The sequence below is a fragment of the Chelonia mydas genome, chromosome 4, assembly GCF_015237465.2.
Source record: "Chelonia mydas isolate rCheMyd1 chromosome 4, rCheMyd1.pri.v2, whole genome shotgun sequence".
Taxonomy (NCBI): Eukaryota; Metazoa; Chordata; order Testudines; family Cheloniidae; genus Chelonia; species Chelonia mydas.
In genome coordinates this window covers 107451118-107466844 of record NC_057852.1, presented here as the reverse complement: position 1 = coordinate 107466844, position 15727 = coordinate 107451118, and the positions used below count along the sequence as shown (strand labels likewise).

At 41.6% G+C, this 15727-nt stretch overlaps 1 long non-coding RNA gene across 1 annotated transcript in view; it reads left to right on the top strand.

The window, feature by feature from the left end:
* Nucleotides 1-15353, top strand: part of LOC119566001 — a 49626-nt gene extending 34273 nt beyond the window's left edge. Inside the window, exons 2-3 of the long non-coding RNA XR_005225005.2 lie at nt 13719-13780; nt 14554-15353. This is a non-coding gene — a long non-coding RNA (uncharacterized LOC119566001). The remainder of the gene's footprint in view (nt 1-13718; nt 13781-14553) is intronic.
* Nucleotides 15354-15727: the final 374 nt, after the last annotated feature.

The window sequence follows — 15727 nt, the reverse complement described above, 5'->3', positions numbered from 1 at the left end:
TGTGCCAGCAATGCCCCTCTGCCACGTACATTGGCCAAACCGAACAGTCTCTACGTAAAAGAATAAATGGACACAAATCAGACATCAGGAATGGTAACATACAAAAGTCAGTAGGAGAATACGTCAATCTCCCTGGACATTCTATAACAGACTTAAAAGTAGCCATACTTCAACAAAAAAAACTTCAAAAACAGACTTCAAAGAGAAACTGCAGAACTAAAATTCATTTGCAGATTTAACACCATTAATTTGGGCTTGAATAGGGACTCGGAGTGGCTGGCTCACTATGAAAGCAACTTTCCCTCTCTTGGTATTGACACCTCCTCAGCAGTTATTGAGAGTGGACAACATCCAACCTGATTGTATTGGCCCTGTCAGCACTGGTTCTCCACTTGTAAGGTAATTCCCGTCTCTTCATGTGTCAGTATAATAATGCCTGCACCTGTAATTTTCACTCCATGAATCTGAAGAAGTGGGTTTTTTACCCTCAAAAGCTTATGCCCAAACAAATGGAAAGAGTATCTCAGGAGAATTTTAAATAACAGCTACTAAAGTTAGACATGTTTAAAACCAGCAGATCTAAGTAACTTGCATCCAAAAGTTTTAAAAGAGCTGGCTGAGGAGCTCTCTGGACTAATAGTGATTTTTAATAAGATTTGGAACACTGGAAAAATTCCAAAAGAGTGGAAGAAAGCTAATGCTCTGCCAATATTTAAAAAGAATAAACAGGATGACCTGTGTAAGTAAAGACCTGTCATACTGACATCAATCCCGGGCAAGATAATGGAGTGGCTGATATAGGACTCAATTACTAAAGAATTAAAGGAAGATAATATAATTAATTCCAATTAACATGGGTTTATGGAAAATAAATCCTGTCAAACTAACTTGATCTCTTTTTTGATGAGATTACAAGTTTGATTGATAAAAGTAATAGTGTTCATGTAATAGACTTAGACTTCTGTAAGGCATTTGACTTGGTACCGCATGACATTTTGATTAAAAAAACTAGAAAGATTATGAAATTAACATAGCACACATTAAATGGATTAGAACTGGGTTAACTGATAGGTCTCAAAATGTAACTGTAAATAGGGAATCATTATCGAGCAGTTGTGTTTCTAGTGGGGTCCCACAGGGATCAGTTCCTGGCTCTGTGATATTTAATATTTTTATGAATGACCTGAAAGAAAACATAAAATCCTCACTGATAGTTTGCAAATGACACAAAAATTGGGGGATTGTTAAATGAGGAAAAGGACAGGTAATTGATTCAGAATGATCTGGATAGTCTGGTAAACTGATTGCAAGCAAACAATAAGTGTTTAATACGGCTAAATGTAAATGTGTACATCTAGGAACGTAGAAGGTTGGCCATGCTTACAGGATGGGGGCACTCTATCCTGGGGAGCAGTGACTCTGAAAAAGATTTGGTGGTTGTGGTGGATAATCAGCTGAACATGAGATCCCAGTGTGACACTGAGGCCAAATGGGCTGATGCAGTCCTTGGATGCATAAATTTGAATCTTGAGTCTGAGTAGAGTGGTTATTTTACCTCTGTATTTGGCACTGCTGTGACTGCTGCTGGAATATTGTGTCCAGTTCTGGTGTCAATTCAAGAAGGATGTTGATAAGTTGGAGAAGGTTCAGAGAAGATCCATGAGAATGATTAGAGGATTAGAAAACATGCCTTATAGTGACTGAGCTCTTTGAGTCTATCTATTTAGTTTAAGAAAGAGATGATTAATAAGTGATTTGATTACAGTCTGTAAGTACCTACTGTGACAGGGTCGGGCCAGATGGCTACAGGAGAGTAATAGAAGGCAGATACATTAGCCCCAGGTTAAGTAGGTCCCTTTTCCCTGGGTAAGGTAACAGGGAAGGTTCCAGAACAATCAGGAACTTTCTGGAGACAAGACAGACAGGCTGATTAGAACACCTGCAGCCAATCAAGAAGCTGCTAGAATCAATTAAGGCAGGCTAATCAGGGCACCTGGGTTTAAAAAGGAGCTCATTTCAGTTTGTGGTGCGCGTGTAAGGAGCTGGGAGCAAGAGGCGCTAGGAGCTGAGAGTGAGAACGCATACTGTTGGAGGACTGAGGAGTACAACCATTATCAGACACCAGGAGGAAGGTCCTATGGTGAGGATAAAGAAGGTGTTGGGAGGAGGCCATGGGCAAGTAGCCCAGGAAGTTGTAGCTGTCGCGCAGCTGTTCCAGGAGGCACTCTAGACAGCTGCATTCCACAGGGCCCTGGGCTGGAACCTGGAGTAGAGGGTGGGCCCGGATTCCCCCCAAACTTCCCAACTCCTGGTCAGACACAGGAGGAGTTGACCTGGACTGTGGGTTCACGAAAATGGCCAAACTGGGGGCTACCGTGAAGCTCCAAGGCAAGCAAATCCACCAATAAGCACAAGATCCACCAAGGAAGAGGAGGAACTTTGCCACGCTACACAGGGAACAAATGTTTGATAATGCACTCCTCAATCTAGCAGAGAAAGGTATAGCATGATCCAACGGCTGGTAATTGAAGCTAGACAAATTCAAATTGAAAATAAGGCATAAAATTTTAAGTGGGGATAATTAACCATTGGAGCAATTTACTCAGGGCTGTGTTGGATTCTCAATTGCTGGAGATTTTTAAATCAAGACTGAATGTTTTTCTAAAAAATATGCTCTGGAATTATTTTGGGGAAGTTCTTGCCTGTGTTATGGAGGAGAAGTAGATGATGAGAATGGTATCTTCTTGTCTTGGAATCTAGGAATTTATGAATTTGTATAGCTCCAAAGACACAGGCCTCGATGTCTTGAGCTAAAGGAAGATCTCAGTTACCTGTTAAGCTATGGAAAAACCTATATGTTGTTTTACAGTAGCAAACTGTTAATAAAGAGCAACATGCCCACAAACATATTGTATTTTATCCGGTTTCCACTCAATTAAATGAGGAAAGGATGGGGCTCAAAACTATCCACAACAAAAATCACTATTTTTTCTTAATTGTTATATATTTTTTCTATAATATAGCTGGTGCATGAGGTTTCAAGTAAATATAACTTTATGGAAAGTTGAAAGAGATATTAACAAGCTGTTTTTGAGATAAAGGGAGACAGAGATACATTAGAGAAGTAAATTTCCAGTCAGGGTAATTTTTAAATGACCTCTAAATTAAAAACAGTTTGATTATGCAGTGTTTGAAGAAAATTAATCATTCTTCGTTTCTTTCAAAGTATGGAAATTTTCAGGTAAAACCAATTTTCCAAGCCAAAGTTAAAGAAGGACAAAAATTGGACTTCAGAAGGTGGCTGCAGCTGCAACAATAGAGGGGATATTGCTTCCCCATAATAAAGACAAGGTGGGCATGACAAAACTATTAGAGAGGATTAGAGGCTGCATAATAAGAGGGTTTGAACCAAAACTAAGCAAAATCCAGCATTAATTTCTTTCGCAAATGATGGTTATTGATGTTCAGAATGGCTTTCCAAAGATAACTGCCAATCTGCATCAGTCAGTTACTTAGAAGATGGAAACCTTGAAATATGCAAGCCCTGGCTAGGAAGGTGGACAGTTCTGGCTTTCCACCTCTCAGAAATGTTATGCACTAAACTTCATCAAAAAATTTTTGTTCTAAAATTCAGCAATGGAAATGTTGTCCTAAAACATGTTTCAGACAGGCAGCCACTACCCGTTATTCTTGGGCCTTAACTTCTTCTGTCAGTTGTTGGTGGTCCTGTAGGATAAAAATAAGACGAAGATTTAGCCAAGGTGAAATGGTGTGTTGCATGTTAACTCAAACTCCTTTGATATCGTCAGAATTGCTGCCCTTTGCTTTCTGGATCTAGTGATGAAATCCAGCCACTGAATTACCTTGATAGGCTATTACCAGCAGGAGAGTGAGTTTGTGTGTGTGGTTTTTGGAGGGGGGTGAGGGGGTGAGAGAACCTGGATTTCTGCAGGAAATGGCCCACCTTGATTATCATACGCATTGTGAAGACAGTGGTCACTTTGGATGGTCTATTACCAGCAAGAGAGTGAGTTTGTTTGTGGGTGGGCGGAGGGTGAGAACCTGGATTTGTGCTGGAAATGGCCCAACTTGATGATCACTTTAGATAAGCTATTACCAGCAGGAGAGTGGGGTGGGAGGAGGTATTGTTTCATGGTGTCTGTGTATATAATGTCTTCTGCGATTTCCACAGTATGCATCCGATGAAGTGAGCTGTAGCTCACGAAAGCTCATGCTCAAATAAATTGGTTAGTCTCTAAGGTGCCACAAGTCCTCCTTTTCTTTTTGTGAATTACCTTGAGTCATCCATTTGCTGGGCAGTTGAGATTTTTTTTAAAAAGCTTGATTTAATAACTGAGATATTGGGTCAAGGTGGGTGAGGTACCATTTTTTCTTGGACCAACTTCTGTCGGCGAGGCAGACAAGCTTTTGCGCTTACGCAGAGCTCTTCTTCAGCTCTGGGAAACTTACTCAGTGTCACAGATAAATACAAGATGGAACAAATGGTTTAGCATAAGTAGTTAATACATATTTCAAGGGATCATTCAAGGTGAAGTGGCCTATTAATACCCCACCCAATCATAGGGAGGAAAAGAAGGGGGAGAGGAAATCAAATGAAAGGAGGGGTTGTTAGTGGGTTATATAGATTGTTGTAATAAGCCATAAATCTAGTGTCTCTCTTAATTTCCTCACCCACCTTATCTCTCTCATATCCTGGGACCAATACAGCTACACACCACTGCATATTGGAGCAAGTCATATATCAGGAATAGAACTGGATAAATGATTCATAATTCATTTGTAAAGAGTTTTTTGCCTCATTTTCTGTTTGTGAATCTCTAATTTAATTATCTGAATTAATTTAATTTCTACAAATATTCTTGGTATGCAGTTTATTTACAAGCACTTCAATCCACATATTTGATATTGGAAATTCAAAACTGGCTGTCTTGATTGGACACGTCACATGTGTTTTTCCTGATTGGATGAGCATAGTTCTTAGAATCTGTTTTCTAGTAAAAATAATAATTATAAATGGAAAGTCACTGCTGAAGTGAATATTCCTGCCAATAAACTGATATACTGGAATATTTGTGGAAAATGAACACAATAAGGGTGTGAATAGTTAATTGCAGCTCATTCATCTGAGTGAATATTTGCAGAAAATGTTTGCGAAGATTCACCCAACACAACTCACTAATATCACACTCTCTTTCCTGAACTTGAGCCTAACTCTTTGTTAAAAGACAGGCTATAAACCAGTTGCTTTTCAGGACTTTTAATAAATTGTGACACAGAATTTAAATCCTGAATTTTAAATTCTATTAATAGGCAGCAGTTACCTTCAAATCAAATAGAGAGTACTGCTTCATTGTTTAGAATGCACAAATATATAGTTATTATTTACAAACAAGCATTTTAAACATTATCTAAAATATTAACTAAAAAAGAAATCTATGAATAGTTAAGCTCCGGGAAGCCTTTCTCTACATACTTTCCCAGTGACTTTTCCTGGTGATTTATGACAACTGCATCCCAACTTGGAGTCCTCAGCATAATACTTATCCTCCTTTATGTGTGTGTATGCACACACACACATCCCTCTGATGTTCTACAGAGATGACTTCCAGTCTAACGCAAGGCCTAAAATGTAGAGTTATTCACTTTCCTTCAGTTGTTGAAGTAGAACTGGAATGAACAGAAGTATGTCTCAGCCCATACCGGAAAGCTTCTGCCGTTCTAACAAGTCATTATTGAATCTTTCTGAATAGCTGCATTTCAGACCTGACTACATTGGGCCATCGAAAAACTGGAGATAAAAATCTGCATATGGTTTGCCTACACTTGCCTGCTCACAGCTTTCCAGAAAACACAGCACTTTACACTTTCACATCTTCAAGTGACAAATGGTATCTTCAAGGGCCATTCCTTCTGCTCTTCTGAGGAGAACTTTTTCTGAGGCTCTTGGCCTATTTTTGCACCTGCCAATTGCTGAATAATTCCACGTCTGCCTCTCCCCCACTATCTCTATTTTTTCTCCCTTCCCAAGGTCTGAGCCACCCTCCAGCTTGTCCTTGCTTCAGCTCTCCCCACTAGGCAGCTTTCTCTTCCAGTCTGTGTTCCCTCAATCAAGTCTCTCCCCTCCTACCTGGATCACCTCCTCCAGCTCTGCAACATCCCCATCATCAACTTGGACTCTCTTCAGCCTGAATATTCTGCCACCCACCTCTACCTCCTCAGTATCTTACTTTCATGATGGAGAGAAGAGGATGGGGGCTGAGCAGGCTAGTGCTGCAGCTCTCCATGCTGGATGCTCAGCAATCTGCCCCTTTGCTACACTCCAGTGCTCAGTGCGCTGTTTCTTATTCAAGGAAAGTAGGGCAGGAGCAGAAGATTGGGAGTGTGCTGCTAGCACAGAATTTCAGCTGCTAGCCCCGGCCAACCTGGGAGCCAGCTGGACCAGAGGCAGAAAGCCAGCAGGGAGGCTGAGGCATGGAGGTAGAGCCAACTTCCTGACTCCTATTTCCAAAAGATGGAGGTTAGGCAGTTTTGCTGCCGTCCTCCACTAGGTTGCTAATCTTAGTTACAGTCCACTCAGGTCAGGAAGTCAAGAGTTGCACGCACTGCAACCCAGCACATAAAACAATCAATGCCCTGGGTTTCTGACTCGGAAAAGCCACTATCCTTCCACAGAAAGACCCAGCTAAATCAGCTGAGCGATGTAAACACCCTTTTCCTGTTGAGGTCTGCCTCTGTTCTGTTCCTCATTGGCTAAGACAAAATCCAAATGTAATTTAACTAGTTAATAGCTAACAGACTTTCTAGAGTCTACAACCTCTCTGTGGCAAAAGTATCCCTATGGGTACTATGTGATGGATCTGCAAAACAGGGGACTACAGTACCCATTGGTCTGCTTTCCACTGCACATCCCCTTCCTCTGGCCAGGTAGGAAGGTCCTGAGCCAGTAAGTGGTTAGGCCCTGTTTGGGGGCGATGGCCAAATGGAAACCAGGAGCCGCAGCAAAGCTGAAGCAGTGGCCACATGACAAAAAGCAGCAGAAAGGCTGGAGGCAGGAATGGATCCAGAACTGCACGTGGAACAGCTTGTAAGTGCCAGACATCACAGCTGGGTACAGGTCTCTGTGGAACTTATGGGGAGCAGCAGCAGCTTGGCTGGGAGCCAGTGCACAGGGGCCCAAACTAAAGACACTGACTGAACCTGTCCTGAAAACCTGCAAGCTCCTCTTTGCTTCAAATAGAGATTGGCCTGGAGAGGGCACCTCAGGCATTAGGCCTGAAGAGTTCTGATTCTCAATTGGACTGTCCAGGCACCCAAACAGGAATTGCTATTGCTCACTTTGAAGTGTAACTGTTTCAGCCTCTTTACCTAGGGTATGTGCAACCATTCCTTTTCCCACCATCCCTCGTAAGATAACATTTCCCTGAGCCATGTATCTGAGTAGTTATTGGGAGCCACCAGGGCTAGCCCCTACAAGGCCTAGCTGCTGAAGCACCTGCAGTGCTTGCCTGTCAGTCACTGTACACATGCTTTGCTACTGGGATGCTCAGAACGTGGGGTACAGAGTTGCCCCAATAATTCCAACTACCTCTAGGTCTCCAAAGCATAATGGAAAAAGATCAGATTGTTTTTGTTTCTACAAGGACGTCCATCCTCTTGTTGGAGTGATGCTGTGGCTCAGATCAAAGCAGCAATGTCCTGCCAGGTCCTCTTCCTTTCAGAACACCAGTTCTCTTATTAAGGCTTTCAGCTGAGCCTGGCTGGCAAGTCTGGTCATCTTTGACTGTCCCCTTCAGCTCTGATTTGGTGAGTTCCAGAAGATTCTGGGATGTATAGAATTGTTCAACCTAATGGAGGCTTCTACACACTGGCTCCAAGTGTGGCTACTGAGCATGTTGAGGAATTACAAACATTTCCTCTCCTGGATGTTTTGGATTCTTTGTAGCTCTGCCCCCTGCTTTCTGAGCATGTATAGAACCACTAAGATATATTACAAACCCATTCCTGATCTCCACTGCTACTCTCCCTTTATTTGGACTTCAGGTATGAAGATAAAAAACAGTAGTATAAAAGGGGTTGATCGGAACTGTTTTTGGCATTAAGTTGATTGGTCTGGAATGGGGGATTTGTGCATTTGAAGCAGGTGTTTACCACTCTTATCACACTGCTTGCACTTACAAACAAGCCGATGAGGGGGTTGAGTGCCTTGTGGCAACTTTACTACTCAAGGTAATATGACTGAATGCGACCCTGTATTACACACCATTGTAATAATCTTTGTACAAAATATGCCTTGTGAGGTATCAATGGAAAATTAATAACTCACAGGTCAATAATATGATGGTGAAATGTATATAGCAACTTTATATGTGAAGTTATAAACGTAAGCTGAAATTATGACTGAAATGTGTTGACCAGACAAGTCTAGAGAGGGGGTAAACCTGTCCCTCAAAGAGAAAAGACAAGCTGATGCCTCTAGTCAAGTGTCATCAAAGTTGAAAGACAATCACTGGTCAAGTGGCCATTCTTTAGCAACAAAGGGGAGCAGGAGCAGATTGATTTGTATTTTAACAAGCAACAGCTTGGAACCTCTTTCACCACATGACTCCATACCTCCATCCTCACAGCCAGAAGGAACTTTATCTAGGGGTAACCTTCAGGAAAATGCATTTCAAATGGGTAACTGGACTATAAAAGTAAGGGGCAAAACACCCCCCAAGTTCACACACTTTCTTTCTCCCTCTCTTTCACCCAAGAAGACAAAGGAACCAGCCTTTGGATTCTGTGAGAGATCCTGACTTGAAAATTTGATCAGCAGTGTTGCTAGGAACCTGTCACAAAGATTTTACCTCAAACTAAGTCTAGTTTAATTCTTAGCTACTAGGAAGTGTCTTATCTTTATTTCTCTTTGTAACCATTTCTGACTTTAATAACTTGTACTCACTTAAGATAAGTTTATTTAACTACAAAGAGATAGGTTTTATTCTTTAATCAAAACTAATCCAGTGTTTGTGTTTAAACTGAATTGTTTGGTAACTCCATTTAAAGTAGCAAACTGTTGTTACCTGGGCAATGGACCTCTAATATCTGGACTTATCCAGGAGAGGGCTGGGCAGAGCAGAACACACATTTTTTTTGTGGGGGTGGGGGTGGGGGAGGAATTCAGGACTGCGAGTGTGTTGGGGTCACACAGCAAGTAGTAACCAAGGCTGCTGGAAGCCAGAATCCAGCTGATGTGTAGCTGGCAGGCTGCACCTATAGACAAACACTCAGGTTGTGACCTGCATGCGGTCAGGCTATTTGAGAGCTACAGCAGCAAAGCATTGTGAGGCACCCAAGGTTGTAGGGCAGGTGGTGACACAACCCCTCGCTGGTCTAGATTGCACCCTGGAAGGTGACAGGGAGGTTTATGCATTCGGTTTCTCTTGCTGTCAACATACATTATTACATTAACCTCTTTTAAGGTGGATTGAAATTGTTCTGTAACAGAGTCAAGGTTCCTTCCCCACTCTGAACTCTAGGGTATAGATGTGGGGACCTGCATGAAAAAACCCCGAAGCTTATTTTTACCAGCTTAGGTTAAAACTTCCCCAAGGTACAAACTATTTTACCTTTTGCCCTTGGACTTTATTGCTGCCACCACCAAGCGTCTAACAAATATATAACAGGGAAAGAGCCTGCTTGGAAATGTCTTTCCCCCCCAAAAGTCCTCCCAAACCCTACACCTCCTTTCCTGGGGAAGGCTTGATAAAAATCCTCACCAATTTGCATAGGTGAACACAGACCCAAACCCTTGGATCTTAAGAACAATGAAAAAGCAATCAGGTTCCTAAAAGAAGAATTTTAATAGAAGAAAAAGTAAAAGAATCACTTCTGTAAAATCAGGATGGTAAATACCTTACAGGGTAATCAGATTCAAAACATAGAGAATCCCTCTAGGCAAAACCTTAAGTTACAAAAAGACACAAAAACAGGAATCTACATTCCATTCAGCACAACTTATTTTATCAGCCATTTAAACAAAACAGAATCTAATGCATATCTAACTAGATTGCTTATTAACCCTTTACAGGAGTTCTAACCTGCATTCCTGCTCTGGTCCGGGCAAAAAAAAAAACACCCAGACAGACAGAACCCTTTGTTCCCCCCCACCCAGCTTTGAAAGTATCTTGTCTCCTCATTGGTCATTTTGGTCACGTGCCAGCGAGGTTATCTTTAGCTTCTTAACCCTTTACAGGTGAAAGGGTTTTTTCCTCTGGCCAGGAGGGATTTAAAGGTGGTTAGCCTTCCCTTTATATTTATGACAGAAGCTGTTACCAAAGTTACAGATGAATAGTTCTGTGTGTCTAGATATGGCACCCAGCTATTTCAGGTCAAGCTATAGTGTTTATAGCTTTTTGTTACAAAATATCTATTAGTAAATTAAGAATATGTTCAAGACTGATCTGAGGAAATCCAACAAAGGCAATGTAAAATCCTGCACAGAGACTACATATACTAAAAAGGAGTTAGAGCATTTAAAATCCAACCTTAATGTATTGGAACAGAATCTCTGGAAAAAAATTATTAAACTGTGTAGCGTGTGAAGGGTTTACCAGATCAGTAGAAGCAGAGAACGAGTATATGAGGTGTGATGGGGTGTACCAGCCCCACACTGGGCCGCCGGGGTGGACCAATCATTGTGGGCCCAGGAGGCCATGCTCTCTCTTCCCTGCTGCACATGCTCCAGATGGAGAACTCAGATAAAAGGAGGCGGCCCAGGCCAGTTGGCAGGCGGGGGGTGGGGGGGGGCATGGAGGAGGAAGGGAGTATGCTGCTGGCTCCTGCAGAGGTACCTGCAGCGCCCCTGGCAGTAAAGCCCGGGGACCTAGACTACCTGCCAGGTGATCCACTGGCTATTGAGACCACCATGGAAGCCGGGCTCTCACCCATTAAGGAAGCTGCCTAAACTATGCCCCAGCCCAGAGAGATGTGAGGCCTGTAGACTGATCATTTGCTTGCCATGCCTGGCCCAGGGGCTGCAGCCTGCTTGCTGCTTCGCCCTGACCAGGGGGCTAATTCCACAGACTGATTGTTTTGCCACTCAGAATCCACGGATTACCCATTTAGGTGACCCGTCGGGGGGCTGGGCCACACTTGGCAGAAATCACCTGCTTAATGGAGAAACCTACGACCAAGTGGTGGAACAGGCCACCCCCATACTAGATTGACGGGGGCGCCCCAACTTGACCGGCAAGGCTCCACCCATCACATGGGGTCTATATAATGTGGTGTTCTTCTAGAGGGCCTATCACTATAATATGTAAGTACCTAGAACAAGATTAAAAGATGTATCGTAACTATCCAAATATAGACCATCCTTTCTGCTCCTCCTTCAGCAGGATTGACTTTCCAAGGATCATGGTATGGTATGTGAAGAAAGTCCATAGTATGATCCTTCCCACAGGTTCAGGCTTTTTCCTTTGCCTGGGGGTGCTCAACCGCTGCTCAGCCTTAGACCTGCCACCACTCCACCTCTTCCCACAGGGCCCCATACCTGCCCCGCGTCTTCCCGCTCCATCCCCACTGTGACCTCTCCCTCCCAGCGCCGCCTGCACACCACAGAACAGCTGATTGCAGCAGCCGGGAGGCTCTGGGAAGGAGAGAGAGGAGTTGATTGGCAGGGCTGCCAGCAGGCAGGAGGCACTGGGAGGCAGGAGGGAGCTGGCTGCCAGTGGGTGCTAAGCATCAGCTAATTTTTTGCAAAAGATGTGTCTTGCATTGAGCAGCTAACAAGGTGAAACATGCTGAGTGTGATCTAGACCATTGTTTCTCAACCTTTTTGATCCAGGGACTGTCTTCCTGCCTTCCTAAACTGTGTCAGGGTGATCTTGGGGACCAGCTTCGGTCCACAGACCAGTCATTGAGAAACACTGATCTAGACAAGCAGCAAGTACAGCTATTATCAAAACACACACTGGGATCTAGCTAACAGGAATAAGCAGAGAGATAAGATGTGTGAGGTAATATCTTTTCCTGCAGGGAGTCCCAAACTGTAGGCTGTGGCCTAAAGGTGGGCTACGGCACAGTCCCAGGTGGTCCACCAACACAACTGCATTCTCCAGTCAAGCTCTTAGTAAATCGTTAACTCCACATGACTTGTGTAATCTGAGTAAAAGCTATATAAATGTACTGTTTTGAGCTGTATATGTTGGACAGAGTATAGAAAGAAAATTATTTATTTATTTATTAAAAAAATGAGCTGCACTATATCAAGTTTAATTCTTGTGAGTACAACGATGCAGCTCACTGTAAGATAACCTAGCAATGTGCATACAGTCCACCATTTACAACCAAAAAAATGGCAAGGAGTATTTCAATCTGACGTGGATCCATTCATTTTTTTAAAACAAGAAAGGTGCACTGGTGAAGAAGATAATGAAAGTCCTGGACCATCTACACCTACATGAAATGAGTCAGCCAAAAAAATTAAGAGAATGGTAACAAAATATGATGACACATACTTGAAGTTTGGATTCTCCTTTACCAAATAGGATGAATACCTGTTGCCTCCGTGTGTTATAATACAGGTTCTCCATGCCCCCCCGCCCCCGAGAGGTGGTAGCTATGTCAATGGGACCCCTCCCATTGACATAGTGGTGTCTACACTGGGAGTTAGGTTGATATAACTACATCACTCACGGGTGTGGGTTTTCCATACCTATGAGTGACGTAGTTATATAGACATAAGTTGGTAATGTAGACCAAACTTAAGGCTTTGATGCAGACCTTAGATCTAAGAGCATATATTGCTATATTTCTTGCACAATCAGCTATTATGTGTACACAGTATATGCATAAACTTTAGATCTATTAAAAAGAAATAGCTAGTATGCTTAAGTGTGCCCGCATTCCTCGGGCTATGTTTGAAGTACTGATTTAACTTCTGTAACTCTTCAATGAGAAGAGCAACTCTCCTTTCTCTTTTGTGCTTATGTTTCTATTTTTCCCCTCTGCCTCAGCAGATGTAAATTGAAATAGCTTCATTGACTTCGTGGATCTATTCAAAGTTACACCAGCTAAGGCTCTGTCCACCAGTCTCCAAATTCTAACCTCTTCCTTAAGGGGGTATCATTTCATGCACAACATTACATAATGGGCCACATTAACCTGTGGTGTAATTCCATGGATTGCAGTGGCGTTACTGCAGGGATAAATTTAGTCCACACCATTTGCTGAACAGCAATCATATAAGGGACATTCCCACCAATAGTTATACTACTACATTTAAGCCACAAAAGTTTTTGAAGTTACTTTTGGCTAGTTAAGAGCTGAAGGCCTGCAAATATCAGGGCTTTAATATATCATTAGTAATATCCTTGGCTTTTAATAAATGACAGATTTTTAGAATTTAGACTCCCTTTACTCATTCATCAGAATTACAAGCTTAATGGGTATAAGGTGACCTATACCATGCTTATGCTGGAAAACTAACAGTTTTTCAAGCAAAACTGGGCTAGGACATTATCAGATGATATTTATAATAAAAGGCTAACAGTTACGTGTAGTGCCTTCCTAGCATTAGTCAGAAATAACCCCTTTCCCCCCTGAATGAACAGTGCCTAGGTAGTAGTGTGAGTGCTTCTCTATAAACACTTTAGACAGACAGGAAAAGATTCCTTTATTATACTAAAGTGTGACGAATCATTCCTATTTTACAGGGGGGAAATGATTATTTTTCTATAATGGATCCCGGAAAGGAGCGCTGAGTTCCAGGGACTAGGTATGTAGCATTCCACTCTTTGTGTCGCCTCGTCCTTCCAGGCTTTGCAGAGTTCTTCTAAACTGAAAAAGCAGCTTTATTTTTTCCAACATCGGTCCTTCAGGCACAAATGGTTCATTAGGATATCAGCGTTTACCTTCGTCACATATCTATGGTGCCTGCCTCACTCTCACAGCAGGACCCTTGCATTTCTCCCACCCTGCCAGGATTTCAATCTGTTAGAGGCTAACAAAACTGATTTATTTTTGTTCAGTGTTGCAGGCTTCTGTCTTATTGGCTTCTCTAACACACTGGTCCCATACAGAGATGAATTTGCTGCTTCTAAACATACAAGTGACACTGTTGCAGACACATGTCGAGAATTTACAGCTACATGTAATGTTTAACATTGACTTTGATGGGTCCACTAACAGATGGATTTCCAGATTCACTTTCGCAAACATGATTTACGATAACACCTTTCCTTTCTACTTCACCTTTTTATATTTTTACTATTGTGAGTCTGATTTAGTATTATGCTTGAATTTCCTCTTGTTTTTCTTTTTTTTAATACTCAGCTCTTTGAATTGAGTCAAATTACACATTGAGTCAAATATTTTTGCTTTAATGTTTCACATGCAGGTTATGATATATACAATACTTTCCTGGTATACAAAGCCTTAAATTTTAGCTCTTGAATGCCTTCTTTCATTCTCTAAGTCTTACAGGGTTTTGGCTTATCCAATTTACACCTGCCCTTCAAGGATTTGTATTTCTTTTATTTCCTGATACAGATTATCTCTCATTTGATCTTGGACTGATGTCAGATCTTTTCTCAACAGCTGGAAGATATATATATGTGGTCGTTACAGCTCAGAGCTCTCTCTCTTTAAGATAAGACTTTGAATTCTTGAGCTATGTGTTTTGACTGGACTCAGGAGTATTTCAAGAACTGCTAATATTGAGCTCTACTGTGATTTCTTGAAACAAAAACTTTCCTCAGAGTCTATCTCCTTTGTGTGTATAAATCCAGAATGCAGTGTGTTCATATATTTGGTACACTAGTTCTGGGAATTACAGAATCAAAAAATGGAGATAATGAATCATCTGGCTGAAGTCCACAGTGCAGCCAATATGGCTCAAACACATATTCTCAAATCCTGTTTTTGTTTAACTAACACTAATCCAAAGTGTGTATTAAAAACAATTACAAGGACTCTCTACTAATGTACCATATTACACTAAATGTTAACATCTTGTTGAAGCTACTGCTCATTCAGATCTTCTGCACACCCAATGCAGTATGGCTTTTTTCAAAAGTGGGAATAAGTAATTATCATATTGCTCAATGCAAATGCAAGCATTATTATTAAAGGCCAAATAATACTTACTAAGCAGAACTTGGCTATAACAAATGCCTCTAAAGTACATGTTAGCACATAAGGTCTCTGCTAGGGAGAAAATTTTTATTTTTCATATTTTGAAAATAAAATGAGTTACCGTCCATTTATATATGGATCTTTGTTTTAAGGTTTCCTTCACTATGATCTTGATCCTACAATTGGATTCACCTGTGGGGACTCCGTCGGGGTATAAGGCTCTACCTGTTCAGATCCCACTGTAAGGTCAAGGTCCATATTAGAAAACCCCTCACCCATAGCCTTAATGACTGGGCAGTTGAAATCCTCCATAAGAACAAATTGAAATGATGCTTGCTAATAGTTTTAGAAGGTGCTATTCTGATATGAAGTATCTCACCAATGATCCTATGATTTAGGCTTCCCTAAATACTCATTAACGTAACAGACCATGACATTTTAAAAGGGGTCACTATAGTCCTCATATCATGATTCATAGATAGTAAGAATGTAACATACATTTCTATTGAGATTGTTATGATCTCAATGTCAATGGGATAAATTATAGACTTTTCTAGTATGTTTTCATGTTTAACACTACTGTTGACTT